We start from the raw sequence: 18,310 nt of genomic DNA on the forward strand, positions 1-18,310 counted from the left end.
AGCATTCTCCATTCTTGTCTATTAAAGGTCAGAATAAGAATCAGAATTATTTATTCAACGTAATTATCATGGATAAACTTGAACAAGGTCAATGTAACATTTTTGAATTTACGTCATTTCGCAAGGTGTTATGGCTGAGGAGAAGAAATAACAAGAAACTGCAACAGCAACACATCTTTTAAATCAATGAGGGTAAACATTACAAGTTATTTAATAACTTCAGGAACACATTCAATACCAGACATTTTTATCATTTAGGTAGTCATTAATCTTATAATAAGCTTTTTACATTGTTTTAAGTTTACGCGGTTATTATCATAATTAAAACACATAATAACGGGTTCTTACGGCGTTTAAATGAGGATATGAGACTCCCGATATTTCGACACTGTTGCAAGTGCCATGATCACGGGATGACTAATAAGCTTTTTTACATAAAGTAAGCTTCACGTGAGCTTTAAATTCAATTCCTTCACTTCCTTATAAGACACGACGTTCGCCTTCTCTTTAATATGTTCCATGTAAGCTCTTCTTGGTCAAACATATTACAAATACATATAAATATTCCCATAACTACCTGAAACTATCCAGCAACTTCCTCAGTAAGTAGAAAACCTCAGTCACTCGTTAAAATATAAATAGCTTTGATCAATATTGACTTAATACCGTGGTGGGCCGCGGGTAGATTTTCTTTCCTTCCTTCGTTTTTCCTCAATTTATATTTAGTAGCGAAAGTATGGGAGCCTCCAGAGCTCCATATTTGTCTAAACAAGTAGTATACGCTAATCCACGTACAATCAAAGAGCAAAAGTGCAGTCAGTGAGCCCAGTAAACAGTGGTGAAATTAATAGAATAGAATAGAATAACTTTATTCCCAAAACAGTGCAGTACAATAGTAGAGAAGATAAAGATAAGTATACAAATCAAAAATACACTGCCAGGGAAAAGGGACTGACTCAGCATGTTGTTGCGAAGGATAGTAGAAATACCACTCTTAGCAACACTGATATTCGGCCAGTACCTAAGTTACGCTTATAAATACTTTGAACTATCGTGCCAACAAAAAGTGTCGGGATTTACTTACAATAAATAAGAAAATAAGCAAATATAATTATGAATAAAATATATGAATTAAGGGATTACGAAAAATATGAAAGTATTAGTCAAAGGTAGATAGTATGCCAAGGGGTTAAAGTATATAACAACCTTTAGTTGTCATAATTATAAAATATACAGTTTTTGTAGCTGTTTAAGGTCTATTACAGAAACGGCATGTTGCCAGGTCTTAAGTGCAACCAGTTAATTTATTCCTCTGCAAGAAACTGATTGGACTTTGCAACTTATCGTACATACATAAACACAATCCTTAATTTTAATTTCAGAATTGGGTCTCAGGCTCGGGGAGAAAACACGTGACTCCCGCTCCGGCTCATTCCTGGGGCCTGTTTAATAAAACTTACAATTGTAAATTACAACGACAATTTGGTGTACATTACGTAGTTAATGTGAAACTGCAAAATATTCGTGATCACACACTCCGCAATGTACATCAAATTGTCATTGTAATTTACAATTGTAAGTTTTATTAAACAGGCCCCTGGTCCAAAGGCTGGCCATTGCCATTCAGCGCGGTAATGTGGCTAGTGTTATGGACACCTTTGCGCCGGGAACAGTGAGGGGCGGGTTATTTAATGACTAGTTTTTAAGTTTGTATTTGTGACGTATTGATATTCCTCTAGAGTTGAAATTAAATCCTTAATTAAGTGAGCATAAGATAAATTAATAACTCATTGATGCAAGTATGTCCGAGTTCTAACCGACGCTCCCCGATTGAGAAGCAAGCTGGGTACCAGAGAACCACAGTGGCTATTCAATCACTCTAATATTATACGTCCCTCTGTAGGGCAAAAGCCTCCCAATCAACCGGAGGAGATATGAATCAAACTCCTCTAATGCGAATTGGTGGAGAAATCAATATTACAATAAGCATAAAAGGAAAAAACACATGTTTTCTAAAAATACTTGTATCTCAGTCTTTGATCCCTAATATGTATCTGACGTGGTACAAAGGTTACAGGGACCTTAAAAGGTCAGGTAAATCTGCACATGACGGACCTTCACACACAAGGTAAACTTTAGATTCGTTATGTAAGTATGAAGTCTGATTATAAGCATATAATAAGGAATAAGACGTATAGAACAGCAACTCCGCTCCTACGATTACGCTACGCCACTCCTCCGCTCTACAATTGGACCGCAGAGGCCATTTTCAAATGTATAATTATATTTCAATATTAAAATTACAATATATCGCTTAATACTTAATAGCATTAGGAGAGCTTCGTCATTGGAGTCCTTTAAACGGCAAGTCAAGGCGCATTTCCTTACCTCTATTTCCTCTTCATCTTCATAATCTATCTACTCCTTTTCTTCCATAGTATATGTAGTAGTTTAAGTAGTATTTTTTATTTATGTGTATTATTATTATGTACCTAGTTTATGTAGTCGAAAGTGTATTTATTTTTATATGCACAAGTATTCCCATGCTGCACTATCCCGCTATATTAATTAATATTCAATATCTCCTATACTTAAAGGTTGCCTGGAAGAGATTGCTACTTAGCAATAAGGCCGCCTATTGTACTAATTCTATTTCTCTTTTGTTTTGTATTTTGTTTTTTCCTGTTTGTGCAATAAAGTATTTGTTATGTTATGTTATGTTAATAAGATAATAAAAGTACTTGAAATAACATAATACATATTCTCGTAGCAAAATACTACGCACCGATACGATGTTCGCTACGAGCTACGAGATTTTATAAATTGTTCAACAAATTGCTACGCTTCGCAACGGCATGTATTCTATCATGTTATCGTGATAAAATAACATAAAAATGTTATTGACAACAAATGTATATAACATGTTATGTTCTTTTTATGTTATTCATAACAAATACAGATTTTGATAAAGGTGAAGGAAGCGAGAGTGGTGCTTGAAATTTACTTACTACAGTAACTAAATAGAATTGGTTTGGCCTCTGACATTCCTACTGGAAAATAGTCGTGTTCTGATGTATATTAAGTTAGTGATTATTTAGAAGATATGAATGCATAGGATTAACTGTCTGAGAACTGATATTAGGCAGCTAAATTACTCAATTGTATACCAATATTTTATGTTTATTTTTATTTTTTTAAAGAACGTCTAGGGAACTGTGCCGAGGTTTTTCTTGCAGCTTCTTTTCCCCGGCTATACAGTTTGTGAGAAGCTGCAGTAGTTTTAGGCGGATAAGACGTTCGTTATGTAAAAATTGACGATTCAAAGTGTAACTATGTTACCTACTGAATAAAGATATTTTTGAATTTGAATTTATAATATTTTTTGCAAATATATGATTTATCCATAGTTTTATACTCGAGGATCCTGATACATCTAAAATGAGAAGTGAGTGAGAGACCTGTTCGGAGAACGTCATTACATACATCGTAGTGTCCTCGGTTCGAATCGGGCTATAACCCAACCTTTATGAGTTTGAATTCATGTTTGGCTCGTAGATAATTGATATCACGTGGTTTTTAGGATTTATGCCCGGTTAATGGCAATAGACTCGCCTTAAACAGCTGCCGAAGAGTTGGTGTATAATATACACGCCTACCCCTTCGAGGATACAGGCGTGAAGCTGTGTTACGTCACCCTTCCTAATAAAGGTTTCTACTTCATAAGTACCTATATAGGCTACTTGACAACCTAGTCTAATGAGATACAACTTTAACCCTTTCACGGACAGAGATCATGGGCCATTGATGGTTCATAATTGGTAATATGACACCTTGGAATCGGAACGTCATTAGACGTTCTGTCCTTGAACGTGTTAAAAACATCAAAACAAAAGTTTTCAGTGTGTGATTTAATTGCAATAAAGAGTTTTTTTATTGTATTGTATTGAAAATACTGTCCTGTGACGTCATCAATATAAGCGGTCAAACGCCGTACTCACTGTTACTTAATTCATAAATAAAACTCGAAAATAAGTCGAAAAAAAAATGAGATTGAATTTTTTTCGTTTTAGACTGGCTTCTAATTCTAGATACAATTTTATAATTTACCTTTCGCAGTCTCCGTGGTCCAGTGGTTGAGCGTTATGCTCACGAATCGGAGGTCCCGGGTTCGAATCCCGGTGGGGACAAATCGCAAAAATCACTTTGAGATCCCTAGTTTGGTTAGGACATTACAGGCTGATCACCTGATTGTCCAAAAACTAAGATGATCCGTGCTTCGGAAGGCACGTGAAGCTGTTGGTCCCGGTTATTACGTACTGATGTATGTACGTAGTCGTTACATGAGTCATGTCAGGGGCCTATGGCGGCTCAGTAATAACCCTGACACCAGAGTTGATGGGGTTGGTAATCCACCTCGCAATCCACACGATAGAAGAAGAAGATTTACCTTTGACCCAATCAAATACCCTATTAACAAATCAGATCCCTTGGTCTTTATTGTTATTTAAAAATAGAATTGTATTAAATGCTTCCATGACATTTACATAAAGTTCGAAGCTAGAATGTTATAATAATAATAAAAGTAAGTATAAGGAAAGGTCAGTTTATAATTAATTAATTTAAAGTTTACTTAAATGTTATCTTGGTAAATAAGAGAAAAAGATAACAGATTATATTATCGAATATTTAATATGTTATTTTATCTACATTTATTTTATAGAGCTTTCGCAGGGCTAACAAGCAAAAATAATAATAATAAAAAAAATTCACGGTCATTTTATCGATTTTGACGATATTATGTCGTTTTGTCGATTGGTGATAACATTAATGGTGGTCAAAATACGACAACGTGATATATTGTTGATGAAGTCTAACATGGCATGTGTGTATGTTTTATATTATTTCTTTAGATAAGTATATATTATTTATTATTCTTTTTTTGTTATGTTGGTATCATTATATGTTTATTGCACCAGCCCGTGCTCCAATGAATAATCTTCTTTCACCCTAAGGTTGCCTGGCAGAAATTGCTGTTGAGCAATAAGGCCGCCTATTGTGCTTATGTTTTATTCGTATGTTTATGTCCTTTGTATATGTTGTTGTGCAATAAAGTATTATTGATTGAATGATTGATTGATGGCGCCATATTTTTATTAGATACTGTGGACTTTTGCTTTCGGTGAAGGAAAATATCGTGAGGAAATAGAAGAGGATTGTCGAATTTGGTTTCGCATTCACGTTTGTATCAAAAATGATTATCACGTGCTCAGCCGTGAAAGGTCGTTAGGAAACCGACATTCCCGAGAAATGCATTTTCGGAGGTATGTGACCTAATCTGTATTGGGCTGGTTGGAAGGTCAGATAGGCAATCGCTACTGTAAAAAACTGGACCTGCCATCTTTAGGTTAGGTAAGCGAACCCTGTAAGAAACAGGATAACGCTAGGAAGATGATGTGGACTTGTGACAGATGTTTCAAAGGATGTGTACGTAATATGTCTACTGTCACTTTTTATTTTTGAGAGGGTATATGATTGGCCACCTGATACGACACGATTCATTTATAACAAACATCAGAGAAGGAATAATTGAAGGGAAGAGAGGAAGGGGTAGACTTAGGAGAACATTTATGAAACAAATAAAAGAGAAGGTGCAGGTCGTGTCGTATCAGAAGGTGAAGGATTTGGCGGGAAGAAGAGAGGAATGGCGATTACTCCACCGACAAGAGCGCAGCTCTTAAAGAGAGAGAACTTAAAATAAAATTAGGATGTGTTTGTAGGAGTCGGGACCAATGTGCGTATGAATAAATAAATATTTAGATGTACAATATTAACGTAAGAACAGCGCGCCTATATCCCAGAAGAAGCAAATGTTTTGTCTCATATACCTAGCTAATAAGAGGCGAGTTTACAAATCTTGGAAACCACGTGATATCCATAAAAATAATTGTGATAATATCTACTTAATAATCACAAATGAGATAGGTACTTTTTACGAAACGTCAAAACGGAAATTTTCATTGGAGTTTGTATGGAAATACTGTCCTGTGACGTCATCATTAAAAGCGGTCAAACGTCATACTCGTTGTTACTTAATTCGTTATTCAAATTCGAAATTAAATCGAGAAGTAAAATGAGATTGATTTTTGATCACCTTAGACTGGCTTCTATTTCTAGATTAGCATTTTATAATTTATCTTTGACCCAGTCAAATACCCTATTGAAATTCGAAATTATTGATTAAACAAATGATAAATTAAACAAATTTAAAAAGTCAACTAAAAAAGAAAATGGCGGGAATATATAGGTACTTATATAATATGATATTGTAAACATAACAGTTAGACATCTAATAGGTACAAAAATACTTTATTTGTCAAAAGAATAATCATATAAATTAAAATAACAATCAGCTTTAGAAGGGCACAGGTTTAAATGAACGCATTCCAAGTCAAAAATAGACAGATATAGACAAAAAAAAAGGAGATGGAGGATTCCCTTTAAATATTTTAATGCACAATTTTCCTCAACTTCATTTAAGAGCGAGGGATTAGACAGCAATTTCCATTTTAAATTCTCCCTTGAAATATTAATAGAAGCGTATGTGTTGAGTTCCCGCGCTTCTAAATGTCTATTTTTAAAATTCAAGCGCCCTCTCATTCAGCCTAATCTCACCCTTTAAAATACTGGAAGAGAAAAAAACTAGTGCACAAACTCGAAAGATAAACTCTTTGGTTCATCAGAGGTTATGGAGTTCGGAACCTACAAGTATTAGTAGGTAATCACCTATAACAAGTAGGTCATATATTTACCCGGTAAGCCGTTCGATTCAGACGGCTACACAATCCAAAAGGGCTAGTATCACAGACCACAACACACACTGGCTGGTTATAGAGGTAAAAAGTGACAAATTTAGAGTGAAAATATGGGTTACGGTTTAAAAAATTCGAAAAGCGTTCGCGCGGTGGTCTTCGCGCCATCCGTGCGAAAGGAACGGCGGCCGCGTTGCTACTAACGTAGTAGAACCTGGAAAGGCTTTAGCTGGCCCGACAACCCCTCACCCCCGTCGACCCCCTTTCATCCCCTCAGACGTAGCTACTAGGCCAGAGCACAAAACGACATAACTCCTTTCCAACCCGCATTGAATTCCCTACCTTATTCTTAACCAAATGTAGAAGACTTTAGGTTGTTCCCGTAAAGATTTTCCGGCTTTCCACCTTTACAATCGAAAAGCGAATGTACACAGACATTCGCACAAGTCAATAGTACTATTCAAATTCGCACCATTCCATTCTCAGCTCAACTGTACTGCTTTAAGGTCAATTTTAACTTGTTATATGTGCAGAGGTGAGTAAAATAACTATGTGTGCGTAGGCCACGTACACAAATGTCCGAATTCGATTAGGATATAATTGTTATGTAGCGTAGCGTAATAATAGCTCTTATGCGCTTAATTGTAAGGGGCATTTTCGAGTGTCAAGCCTGTATTGTTTGTGTACTACAGTTCATATTAGCTGGCACAAAGCTAGGTGACACTGCTATGCAGTTTTGAGCTTTAATACATAATTTTGAAGGGTGGTTTTTGATAGGGTATGGAGTGAAAGAAAAATCGAAATTTAACACCATGTACTGATATTAATGTCGACGTAGATTTTGTCAAATGAGTGTCATAAGAAGTGCATTTTGTGTCGAGAGGATGCATTTTCTCGTTCAAAATTGGTTGAAAGAGATATTATGGGCAGTTAAAGTGATCAAAGGGAAACTGTGTGATGAATTTTGACTCTTCTGATATTACATTTTTCGTCTCTTTGAAGTGATACGAAAACCATGTAAGCGTCTTTTTAAAAAATCACAATCTATTACTGAACTATGATCCAGGGTATAAGTAATATCGTAATGAAAACTTTGATGGATGATTCAGACCATGATTCTGAGTCAATATCAAGCGGAATTTTCCGTTGAAAAAGTATGGAACTGAAAATAATAATAAAAAATACAAAAATTAACATGAATTTTCCGTTAGGAAATTCCACTTGTTATCAACTCAGAATCATGGTCTGAATCAACCCATCAGTATTCGTTACAATGTCACTAACACCCATACGTACTTAAGGCTCCCTGTACGTACATTTACGGGGTGTAAGTGACATCGTAACGAATACTGAGGGGGATGATTCAGCTCATTATTCTGAGTTGATATCAAGTGAAACTTTCCATCGCAAAAGAGTATTGAAAATAACTAAAAACGAAATACAAAAATCATGGAAATTCCACGAGATATCAACTCAGAATCGTGGTCTGAATAATGAATAATTAACACCCGTATATTATGTATGATTCAAAGTATCTTGTGATTATAATATGGGTAATCAGCCCACACCGATAAGGATTACGGGGTTATGTTTTTTTTTGTGGCACAGATGGCAGGTTTTCTGGCCACGTCTTTCCCTCAGCGTTACACATTCCGATGTGGTAGTAGTTTTACAGCTAGTTACATAATATCTAATTTAATTTTTTGACGTTCAAAAAGCGCTAACTTTGTAAGCCAATTTTGAAAAATAAATATTTTTGAATTTTTTTTGGCATTAACTACTTGACCTGACAAATGGGGATCGCTAAGGACTCTCACCCGTTACAAAAAGTTCTAACCTCGGCTCACGGTTTCGTCTGAAAGGATTATATTTGAATAAGGATTTATGTATTATATTATATAACAAACTCCCGACTATATCCCTATAGGGGTAGTCAGAGGTACTTCCATCGCAAAATCAACTAACTATCTACGTCTCACCGAGCTTGGTGATAGGTGGTGAGCCGTATCGCCGTCTATAATAATCAAACCAACTGTGTTAGTGAACACTGTTGGGTACCGGAGTTTGAATCGGCCGGTTATATCGGTACGATCTACTCTGAACTGGCGTGCGTGTACGAAACGATTGATAAATGTGGAGGAAGCAAGGGAAGTGTGTCAGGATCCACGCAAATGGAATTCTGCTGCTGCTTACCTCGGTGGGATCCGTTGGTCCCGGTTATTACTTACTGATGTAAGTACGTATTCCAGTGGTTGAGCGTTGGGCTCACGGTCCGAAGGTCCTAGGTTCGAATCCCGGTGGGAACATATCACATAAATCACTTTGTGATCCCTAGTTTGAGTCCAAAAAGTAAGATGATCCGTGCTTCGGAAGCTGTTGCTTTCGGTTACTACTTACTGATGAAAGTAAGGTAGTTACATGAGCCATGTCAGGGGCCTTTGGCGGCTTAATAATAACCCTGACACCAGGGTTAATGGGGTTGGTAATCCACCTCACAATCCACATGATAGAAGAAGACCTCGGTGGGAAATAGGCGTGAGTTTATGTAAGTGAGAATGCTATGTAAGGATAATGAATGGGAATTTGATTGTTTATGGTATGAAAAGAGGATGGTTAATGAATGGGACGTAAGGCAGTTTTAAAAGGAAGAAAGGATAGTTTTTGGTGCGATGTCGCGACCCACTAGGGTCGATTAATTCTTTCAAATATTTTTCCTCTCAGACGACGCCCTGAGCCGAGGTTCGCGCCCAACTGGGCACCCTCAGGCCTGTTGTCTTAAACGTTGTACTGGGTGAGAGCCTTCAGCGCTCCCCATTTGTCCGGCCAAGTAGTTAATGCCATCTGCGGCAAATCTACAATCACGTCAAAAAAAAAAAAATGCGGTGCGATGTCGGACGGGTGAGATGTTTTATGGTTTTGGCTTTTTGGCAGGAAACGGGAACGGGACAGTTGCTTTCTTCATTGAATAATCTAAATAATTAATGCGAAGTGGTGTTTTGTGGTTAATGATCGCATTAAATTAGTCGGAAGACATTCGCAAGTATTATTATATCGGAGTATTCAATAAACAAAGTGTATCTACCTATTTTCGCTTCGTGCCAAGAAGCCACTTCATAACTCGAAAGTTTATGCGGACTTTTGAGTTAATTCGTTTGGGGTTCGGAGTAGGAGTCTACTCCGAGGCTGGGGGCTTAGGTTTCATCATCATCATTCATCACCTTTCATAATTTTATTAATCATCAAGAAAAAAAATACGTAAGACATGGCTGTATGGGCATAGTTCCCTTTGCCTTACCCTTCGGGGAAAACCAAAACAAAAAAAAAGTTTTATGGTTTTAATTTAAGGTGTGTGTGAATAAAAAGGAGTAAAGACATTTTAAAAATATCCGAGTTATTTCATTATCCCACATGTATGTAATACTAGTTTTTGCCCGCGACTTCGTCCGCGTGGCGTGTATCTATCTTACGCGGTTTAGATTTTTCATACAAAAGGATTTTCCCGCTAATTCCCGTTCCCGTAGGAATTTCGGGAGTTCCTTTCTTAGTGCACCTCTACGGTACCTAAGCTACGTCCCTTCCAAACAAGTGCCTACGTTTAGCCGTTTAGGCTGTACGTTGATATGTCAGTCAGTCAGTTTCTCCTTTTATATATTTAGATGTAATGTATAAAAAAATCACCGGTCATTGCTCAACAAAAATAATTGGTTGCCAACTCTAGTCGCTAGGTTACCACGTCCCTTAAACATGTAGTTACAATTTAGCTGTTGAGCGTCACATAACAAAGCACTAAACATAATGGCCCCGATTCCTGCAGACACCGCCTAATTTTATTTTAGGTTATACCTGTCATTTTCTTATCCGCCGAAAAGGAAAGGGACGGATGATTGACAGCTCTTAATTTTAGGAAGAATGAGTAAATAAATGAATAACCCGGGCGAATTTTTAGACGGTTGTTTTAGATTTGTGCTTAAAATTGACGTGTGTTCCATAAATTTTATGCTTGTCGATTACCCGTCCCTTTCCTTTTCGGCGGATAAGAAAGTGACAGATATAACTTAAAATAAAATTAGATGGTGTTTACAGGAATTAGCACCATTTTCATGTTAATTCAACGTAAGCTACAGAAGTAACGTTATTCACGTCTAATCGGGACTTTATGTGTAAGCGTTAATTAGTAGCGTATAATCGATTTATAAATTATGTTTTTCTTTTAAATAATATCGAACTGACAAAGTTGGATTTATAAATGAAAAACAAATATAAATAACCCGTATGAATGAGGTCGGTCATCCAACTATAATTATGAGAGAAGATGATAGTCTGTTACTTCGGCGTGGTATTCAGTTGATATTACATTCTATTTTTTAAATATTGACTGAAAACTTTTTAAATATCGAACTGAGAAAGTTCGATAATTAAAAAATATATTTCAAAATATGTAAAAAATATAATAGATATTTTTTTTAAATAATTAGTAGCCGGGAATTTAAAAATATTATAATATAAAATTATTCTGGATATTTTTTAAATATCGAACTGTGAATGTTCGAATCGAAGTTCGAATGTTATTCAAAAAAAAAATAGAATATAATAAAAACTGGACCCCTGTCAAAGGTAGTAGACAATAATCATCTACTCTCGTATGGGTTGGATCACCGAACTCAGGTGTCAGGGTTACTATTAAGCTTCCAAAGGCCCCTGACATAACATTATCTAGGTAACTAAGTTGAACTAGTATCCGGGATCGACTGCTTAACATGCTCTCCGAAGCACAGATCGTCTTTACAATACAAAAAAAAACACTAAATAACAATAAAACATAAACGACGTTAGAAATGATAAGGTTATGGTGGACGTCCTGAAATAAAATTTGCGCGATGGGAAACATTTTTCATTTATGAATCATAAATTGTTATGACAAAAGAGACCTTACCTGTTTTGTGTTAGCTTTCCCTTCGCGGACGGGAAGACGGTCTGGTCTTCCGTCTGGTGTTCTTCGTCTTAGTCTGGTCTGGTACCCGTCACAGGCAGCAGGCAGCTTCTGTAAAAGACCGACCTTGTTAAATCTTTACCCTTATACTGATGAGTACGATGTGGATTGATGGTTATTAACGACTGGTAATACAGCCAGGACCAACGGCTTAACATGCCTTCCGAACCACGGAGGAGCTCGAGATGAAAACTTTTTTTTTGGGTCACCCATCCTATGACCGGCCTTTGCGAAAGTTGCTTAACTTCAACAATCGCAGACCGAGCGCGTTTACCGCTGCGCCACCGAGCTCCTCACAAAGCCCGCTGGCCTCGCCCGCCCGCTGGACCCTGGACTGGTGGTGTATGCTCCATACCCCCTCCGGTTGATTGAGGGGAGGCCTGTGCCCAGCAGTGGGACGTATGTAGGCTGTTTATGTTATGTACGTGACAATCGGCGGGATTATAGCTAAATAGCAATTTCTAATAATATTTTTTTGGTATTTCATAGTTTCTGCTTACCCCGGTGGAAAATAGGCGAGTTTATGAGCTTTTGTAATGTACCGTAAGCCCAACGCTCTAACCAGCAGACCAAGGAGGCTGTTCGAAAAGGAAAATTTGTCATAAAATATTCTAAAATGGAGTCCAGCCTTCGAGGTTCATTAACTAGTAATTGGTCTGTGTGCTGGCTATATTTGTGACTTAGGCCAGACGGTCCGCTGAACTAATATAGAAACTTCGATCGACCGATGTAACGTGACCGCTTCGGTCCTAGCGAATAGAGCGGCTACATTATGCATTTTATAACAAAACGTTACCAACCACTGCCCTATTTGTTCCCTAAAAAGTATCATGAAGAGGAATGCTACACCGACAAGAGCGTGGCGTTAAATTAGTGATGTGAATGTGGTGTTGGAGGAGGAAGTGCTAGTAAGAGGAAGGGAAAAGAGACAAATACTGACAATTATTGAGGAGAGAAGAGGCAAAATTAGACACCTAATAAGACACGACGAATTTATTAAAAACATCATAGAAGGAAAGCTTGAAGGAAAGAGAGGAAGGGGAAGACCAAGAAGAGCTTACATGGAACAGATTAAAGAAAAGGTTAACGTCGTGTCTTATAGGGAAGTCAAGGAATTGGCCTTTGATAGACTGGAATGGAAAAAGTGGCTCTTAAATTAGTGATGTGATGAATAAAACGTTGGACTCATAATCTGACGGGCTAGGTTCGATTCCCGATGGGGCCAATATCGAACACACTTTAAGAGACTGTCCTTTGTTTGGACATTGCAGGGTGAATCACCTGATTGTCTGAAAAAGTAAGATGATTCCGCGTTTCGGAAGGCACGTTAAGCTGTTGGTCTCACGAAAACAAATTCGACAATCATGTGAGAAACCGAGACGGCGACCTCAAAGTGAGAAGCAAGAGTTCTACCAACTGGGCCACCACGGCTCTTTTTAATACTTGATTGACTTGTTGAAACTATATTGAAACCTAATATACATAGTTTCAACAAATCCCCTATTCATCATCATCATCAGCCCATTAACGTCCCCACTGCTGGGGCACGGGTCTTCCCTATGGATGGATAGGGAGATCGGGCCTTAAACCACCACGCGGGCCCAATGCGGATTGATGGTTATTAACGACTGCTAATGCAGCCGGGACCAACGGCTTAACGTGCCTTCCGAAGCACGGAGGAGCTCGAGATGAAAACTTTTTTTTGTGTGGTCACCCATCCTATGGCCTTTGCGAAAGTTGCTTAACTTCAACAATCGCAGACCGTTTACCGCTGCGCCACCGAGCTCCTCTATTAAATCAACAGAAAGAATTCTAATATTATCCAAACGTAAAGCTAACTCTGACGTCACGGTGACCATAATGTTGTAATGTTCGCAGAGGTCACGTGACGGTCAAAATGTGCGCGCAACACGCACAGGGGGGACTGTCGGGGAAGTATAATAATATTACAATAAAATTTACTTATAAGCTTGATGCATGACGTGGTAGTTAGGTAAGTTATTTTTGTTTACCCTTGAAACCATCATTATAGACGGCGATACGGCTCACCTATCACGTTGGTCTAACAGGAAACTCTGTGAAGCGTAGGTACTTAATTTTTTTTTTTTGACGTGACTTATTGTATTGCCGCAGATGGCATTAACTACTTGGCCGGACAAATGGGGAGCGCTGAAGGCTCTCACCCAGTACGTTTAAGACAACAGGCCTGAGGGTGCCCAGTTGGGCGCGAACCTCGGCTCAGGGCGTCGTCTGAGAGGAAGCATATTTGAAGAATTAATCGACCCTGGAGGGTCGATAGCGATTTACTGATTGAAGGAAATAGTCAACCGCCATGATAGATAGATAGATAAATGATTTATTTGGTCTACAGACACACATGCATACAATACAAATCAACAACAATACACACCACATACAAAATGTTTAACACACGCCAGGTATGTATGTGTGCTGCAGCAGCGCAAAACGGTCATAGCTCAGCGCAAGTTTTTGCCCTTTCGAGCAAATCGCTGATTTTCAGCTACAACCCGGATACCATCGACCGGGTCCTGAAGTGTTTGGTGTCGCGAACTGATTGGCCGCCTCTATGACTAGAGTAATCGGGTCGTCGGGATCGTATATTACGTCCTTTGGACGCCGATACTTTTCAGTACCGTCCCTAAGCGGGATGTTTAGGTGGTGCGAAGTAGAATTGAAAAAACGTTTTGAAGCTAGTCTTAATTCATCTTGCGACTGACGTACCTTTGACTAACCCAATAGGGAATATAGACGTTAGCCGGCGGTACTGCTTACCTCCTAACACGTTGGTCTGACAGAAACTCGTACTTAGTGCATCTCGCAATGGATGTACACCTTCTGAAACAATCCAGCATCAATGCGTTAATTTGACGATGACTTGGAAGTGGTTTTCTTATTCTCCTAATATGTATTATATTGTATAGGCTATTTGTATGTGTTTATGTATGTGTGTATATATTATACAGGGTGTTAGTGACATCGTAACGAAAACTTTGAGGGATGATTCAGGCCATGATTCTGAGTTGATATCGAGTGGAATTTTCCGTCGCAAAAGTATAGAATGGAAAATAATTTAAGAAAACACAAAAATTTTCATGAATTTTCCGACAGGAAATTCCACTTAATATCAACTCAGAATCATGGTCTGAATCATCCCCCTCAGTATTCGTTACGGTGTAACTAACACCCATACCTACTTGTATGGCTACCTGTATGTACTGGTGCGGGGTGTAAGTGACATCGTAACGAATACTGAGGGGGCTGATTTAGCTAATTATTCTGAGTTAATATCAAGTGGAATTTTTGATCGCAAAATTATAGAATTGAAAATAATTAAAAAAATCATGAATTTTGCGACGGAAAATTCCACTTGATTTTAACTCAGAATCATGGCCTGAATCATCCCCCTCAGTATTCGTTACGATGTCACTAACACCCAGTATACATTTTTTATATTATTTCTTTAGATAAGATAAATTATTTATTATTCGTTTTTAGTTATGTTGGTATCATTATATGTTTATTACAACAGCCCGTGCTCCAATGCATAATCTTCTTTCACCCTAAGGTTGCCTGGCAGAAATTGCTGTTTAGCAATAAGGCCGCCTATTGTGCTTATGTTTTATTCGTATGTTTATGTCCTTTGTATATGTTGTTGTGCAATAAAGTATTATTGATTGATTGATTGATTGATTGATGACTTTGAAACCATTATTACAGAACAAAGAATAATACTATTTATAGAACGGTCACTCTCCGCCCCGCACCAATTCGTATCAGGCGCTGACCTCACCCCCTCTTGGTCTATTTAGATATTATAGGTAAGGCTCGCGGCGTCCGAATTTGGTATCCACAGAATATTTTGGAGTATTCCGACATTCGCCTGTGATATAAACCTTCCCAGCAACAACCTTCTTTCCGACACGTTCCTTACACACTCCATCAGTAAATGATATACGTCATCCAGCTTACGACATGTATCGCAATTGAGACTGATTTTCTCATGAGATATGCGAACTTTTGAGAAGGGTTGCGAGTCGGTGCGGGGAGGTTAACTACTTATAGATACATATACACAAAAATATTAGCCTATTATTCGATTTATAAAATCTTTACACATAAATATCACTACATAGTATAAAACAAAGTCGCTTTTTCTGTCCCTATATCCCTATGTACGCTTAAATCTTTAAAACTACGCAACGGATTTTGATGCGGTTTTTTTTATAGATAGAGTGATTCGAGAGGAAGGTTTATATAATAACGTCCATTAAATAGTGGAGAAATACTGTTATTTTTGAGGTTATGTCGTAAATAATTTCATTTTTCCTCAGCATTGCACCCGAGCGAAGCCGGTCGCTAGTAGTTAATAACGACAAGAAATAGGTACAAAAAAAAGGTGAACGTATCTCCAACCAACCCCGCATGCTGTGAGAGGTCAATTATATTTTTATGAATAAAAAGAAATAAAACAGAGGTTTTATTTCAATTTGTACTCGTAAGTATACAAAGGTTCTTCACACCCATTTCTTTCCAAATAAAAACCTCTTCAAAAATCCAAACTTTCAAAGCGGTCAAACCAGATTTCCAGTGTTCTTCAATGGTATCGCGTGCGGTGGTCGCGCTAGCGTGATCACAAAACTGCCTTATTATTACCAGGGCTTGTGTTTAAAAAACTTATACTTTTAGTGGATCAAGAAAAAATGCTGTTAAAGACCCTTTCATACTTGTTTTTTATTGCGACTTATTTGAAGTAGCCCTAAAACTTTAATACCTATTATGTTTTCAATTTGCCACTTGCTTGGTTTACCTACACTACTAAACATAACATACCACCGCGTATAACATACCGCCGAAGACCCCTTCGGCGATACAGACGCAAATCAATATTTTATGTTTATTTATTTTTTAAAAGAACGTTTAGAGCCCTATGCCGAGGTTTTTCTTACAGCTTCTTTTCCCCGGCTATACAGGTTGTGAGAAGCTGCAGTAGTTTTAGGCGGATGAGACGTTCGTTATGTAAAAATTGACGATTCAAAGTGTAACTATGTTACCTACTGAATTAAGACATTTTTGAATTTGAATATGAATTGCTTCGATATGGCATTTTTAAAATATTATCAGGTATTTTATTGTAAAAACGTATTTATAACCCCAAAAAGATGAATTTAATTTACTTAATCTAGAATTTTAAATAGAAATTTGATTTTTATTATTTTTATTGTAAGTATGCCTTTCACAGTTTCTCGGAAGGAGAGATACATTTTTTCGTATTCCTGTAAATACCATCTAATTTTATTTTAAGTTATATCTGTCATTTTCTTATCCGCCGAAAAGGAAAGGTACGGGTAATCGACAAGCATAAAATTAATGGAACACACGTCAATTTTAAACACAAATCTAAAACAACCGTCTTTTGCATTGGCCAATAACCCGACAGAATTAAGTTGACAGCACACGTCAAACGGTTTGCATACCAACGAGATACCTTTTTGATTCGCCCGGGCTATTCATTCATTTACTCATTCTTACTAAAATTAAGAGCTGTCAATCATCCGTTTCTTTCCTTTTCGGTGGATAAGAAAATGACAGGTATAACTTAAAGTAAAATTAGGAGGCGTCTATCTGCAGGAATCGGGGCCAATGTTTTCATAAATATATTGACTTGCGCCCGTCAGTATATTTATTTATACATTGTTTTAAGTTTACGCGGTTATTATCATAATTAAAGCACATAATAACGGGTTCTTACCGCGTTTAAATGGGGATATGAGACTCCCGATATTTCGACACTGTTGCAAGTGCCATGATCACGGGATGACTGATGAGATTGGAGTGAAGTAGGTAGATCCATAATTTTTTAATTTTTTTTTAATTTTTAATTTTTTTTTTTTAATTTTTAATTTTTTTTTTTAATTTTTTTTTTCAGTGTCGAAATATCGGGAGTCTCATATCCCCATTTAAACGCGGTAAGAACCCGTTGTTATGTGCTTTAATTAGTATACCTATTTATTTGTTTAAACAGCTCCCTTAAAGAGAATAGTGATTTGCAACGCGTACCGTCGATAGTGTAAATACTTCCCGTTCCAAATGTGTTTATGTCGGTTGTAATAATGGTTCGTTGCTGAACATCAAGATAACATGCGTCACTCTGCATTCATTTAGCATTTAGCCGGTTTTGAATGAGTGCTTATAGACGGCGACACGGATCACCTATCACGTTAGTCTAACAGTGACCTGTCATTTAGTGTAGGTACTTAGTTCTGTGGCTACCCCAATTGGAATAAAGTCGTGAGCTTATGCCGGTTTAGGCCGATCCTGGGTTAGAACCTGCGACGTCACAGTGGTGACGTAACAAACCATTATGTACTTTAACAGCTGTTGAACTGCACTAAAAGCTCTACACGCTATACAGCGTATAGAAATGAACCTATTTTATTACAAGGTGTAACCCGGGTATACAGAGCCGCAGCTGGGAACTATAGCCCACGTG

The 18,310-nt window shown here is 37.5% G+C and overlaps 1 protein-coding gene across 1 annotated transcript in view; it reads right to left on the minus strand.

Annotated features, from left to right (window-relative positions):
• The window catches only part of LOC126377830 (uncharacterized), a 361,766-nt gene that overhangs the window by 336,940 nt on the left and 6,516 nt on the right, over positions 1-18,310 (minus strand). The window contains exons 2-3 of the mRNA XM_050025772.1: positions 14,593-14,655; positions 11,743-11,850 (exon numbers count right to left, since the gene is read on the minus strand). The gene's annotated coding sequence lies outside the window, so the exon portion shown is untranslated. The remainder of the gene's footprint in view (positions 1-11,742; positions 11,851-14,592; positions 14,656-18,310) is intronic.

Source organism: Pectinophora gossypiella, chromosome 24 (genome assembly GCF_024362695.1).
Source record: "Pectinophora gossypiella chromosome 24, ilPecGoss1.1, whole genome shotgun sequence".
In the NCBI taxonomy this organism is placed as follows: Eukaryota; Metazoa; Arthropoda; class Insecta; order Lepidoptera; family Gelechiidae; genus Pectinophora; species Pectinophora gossypiella.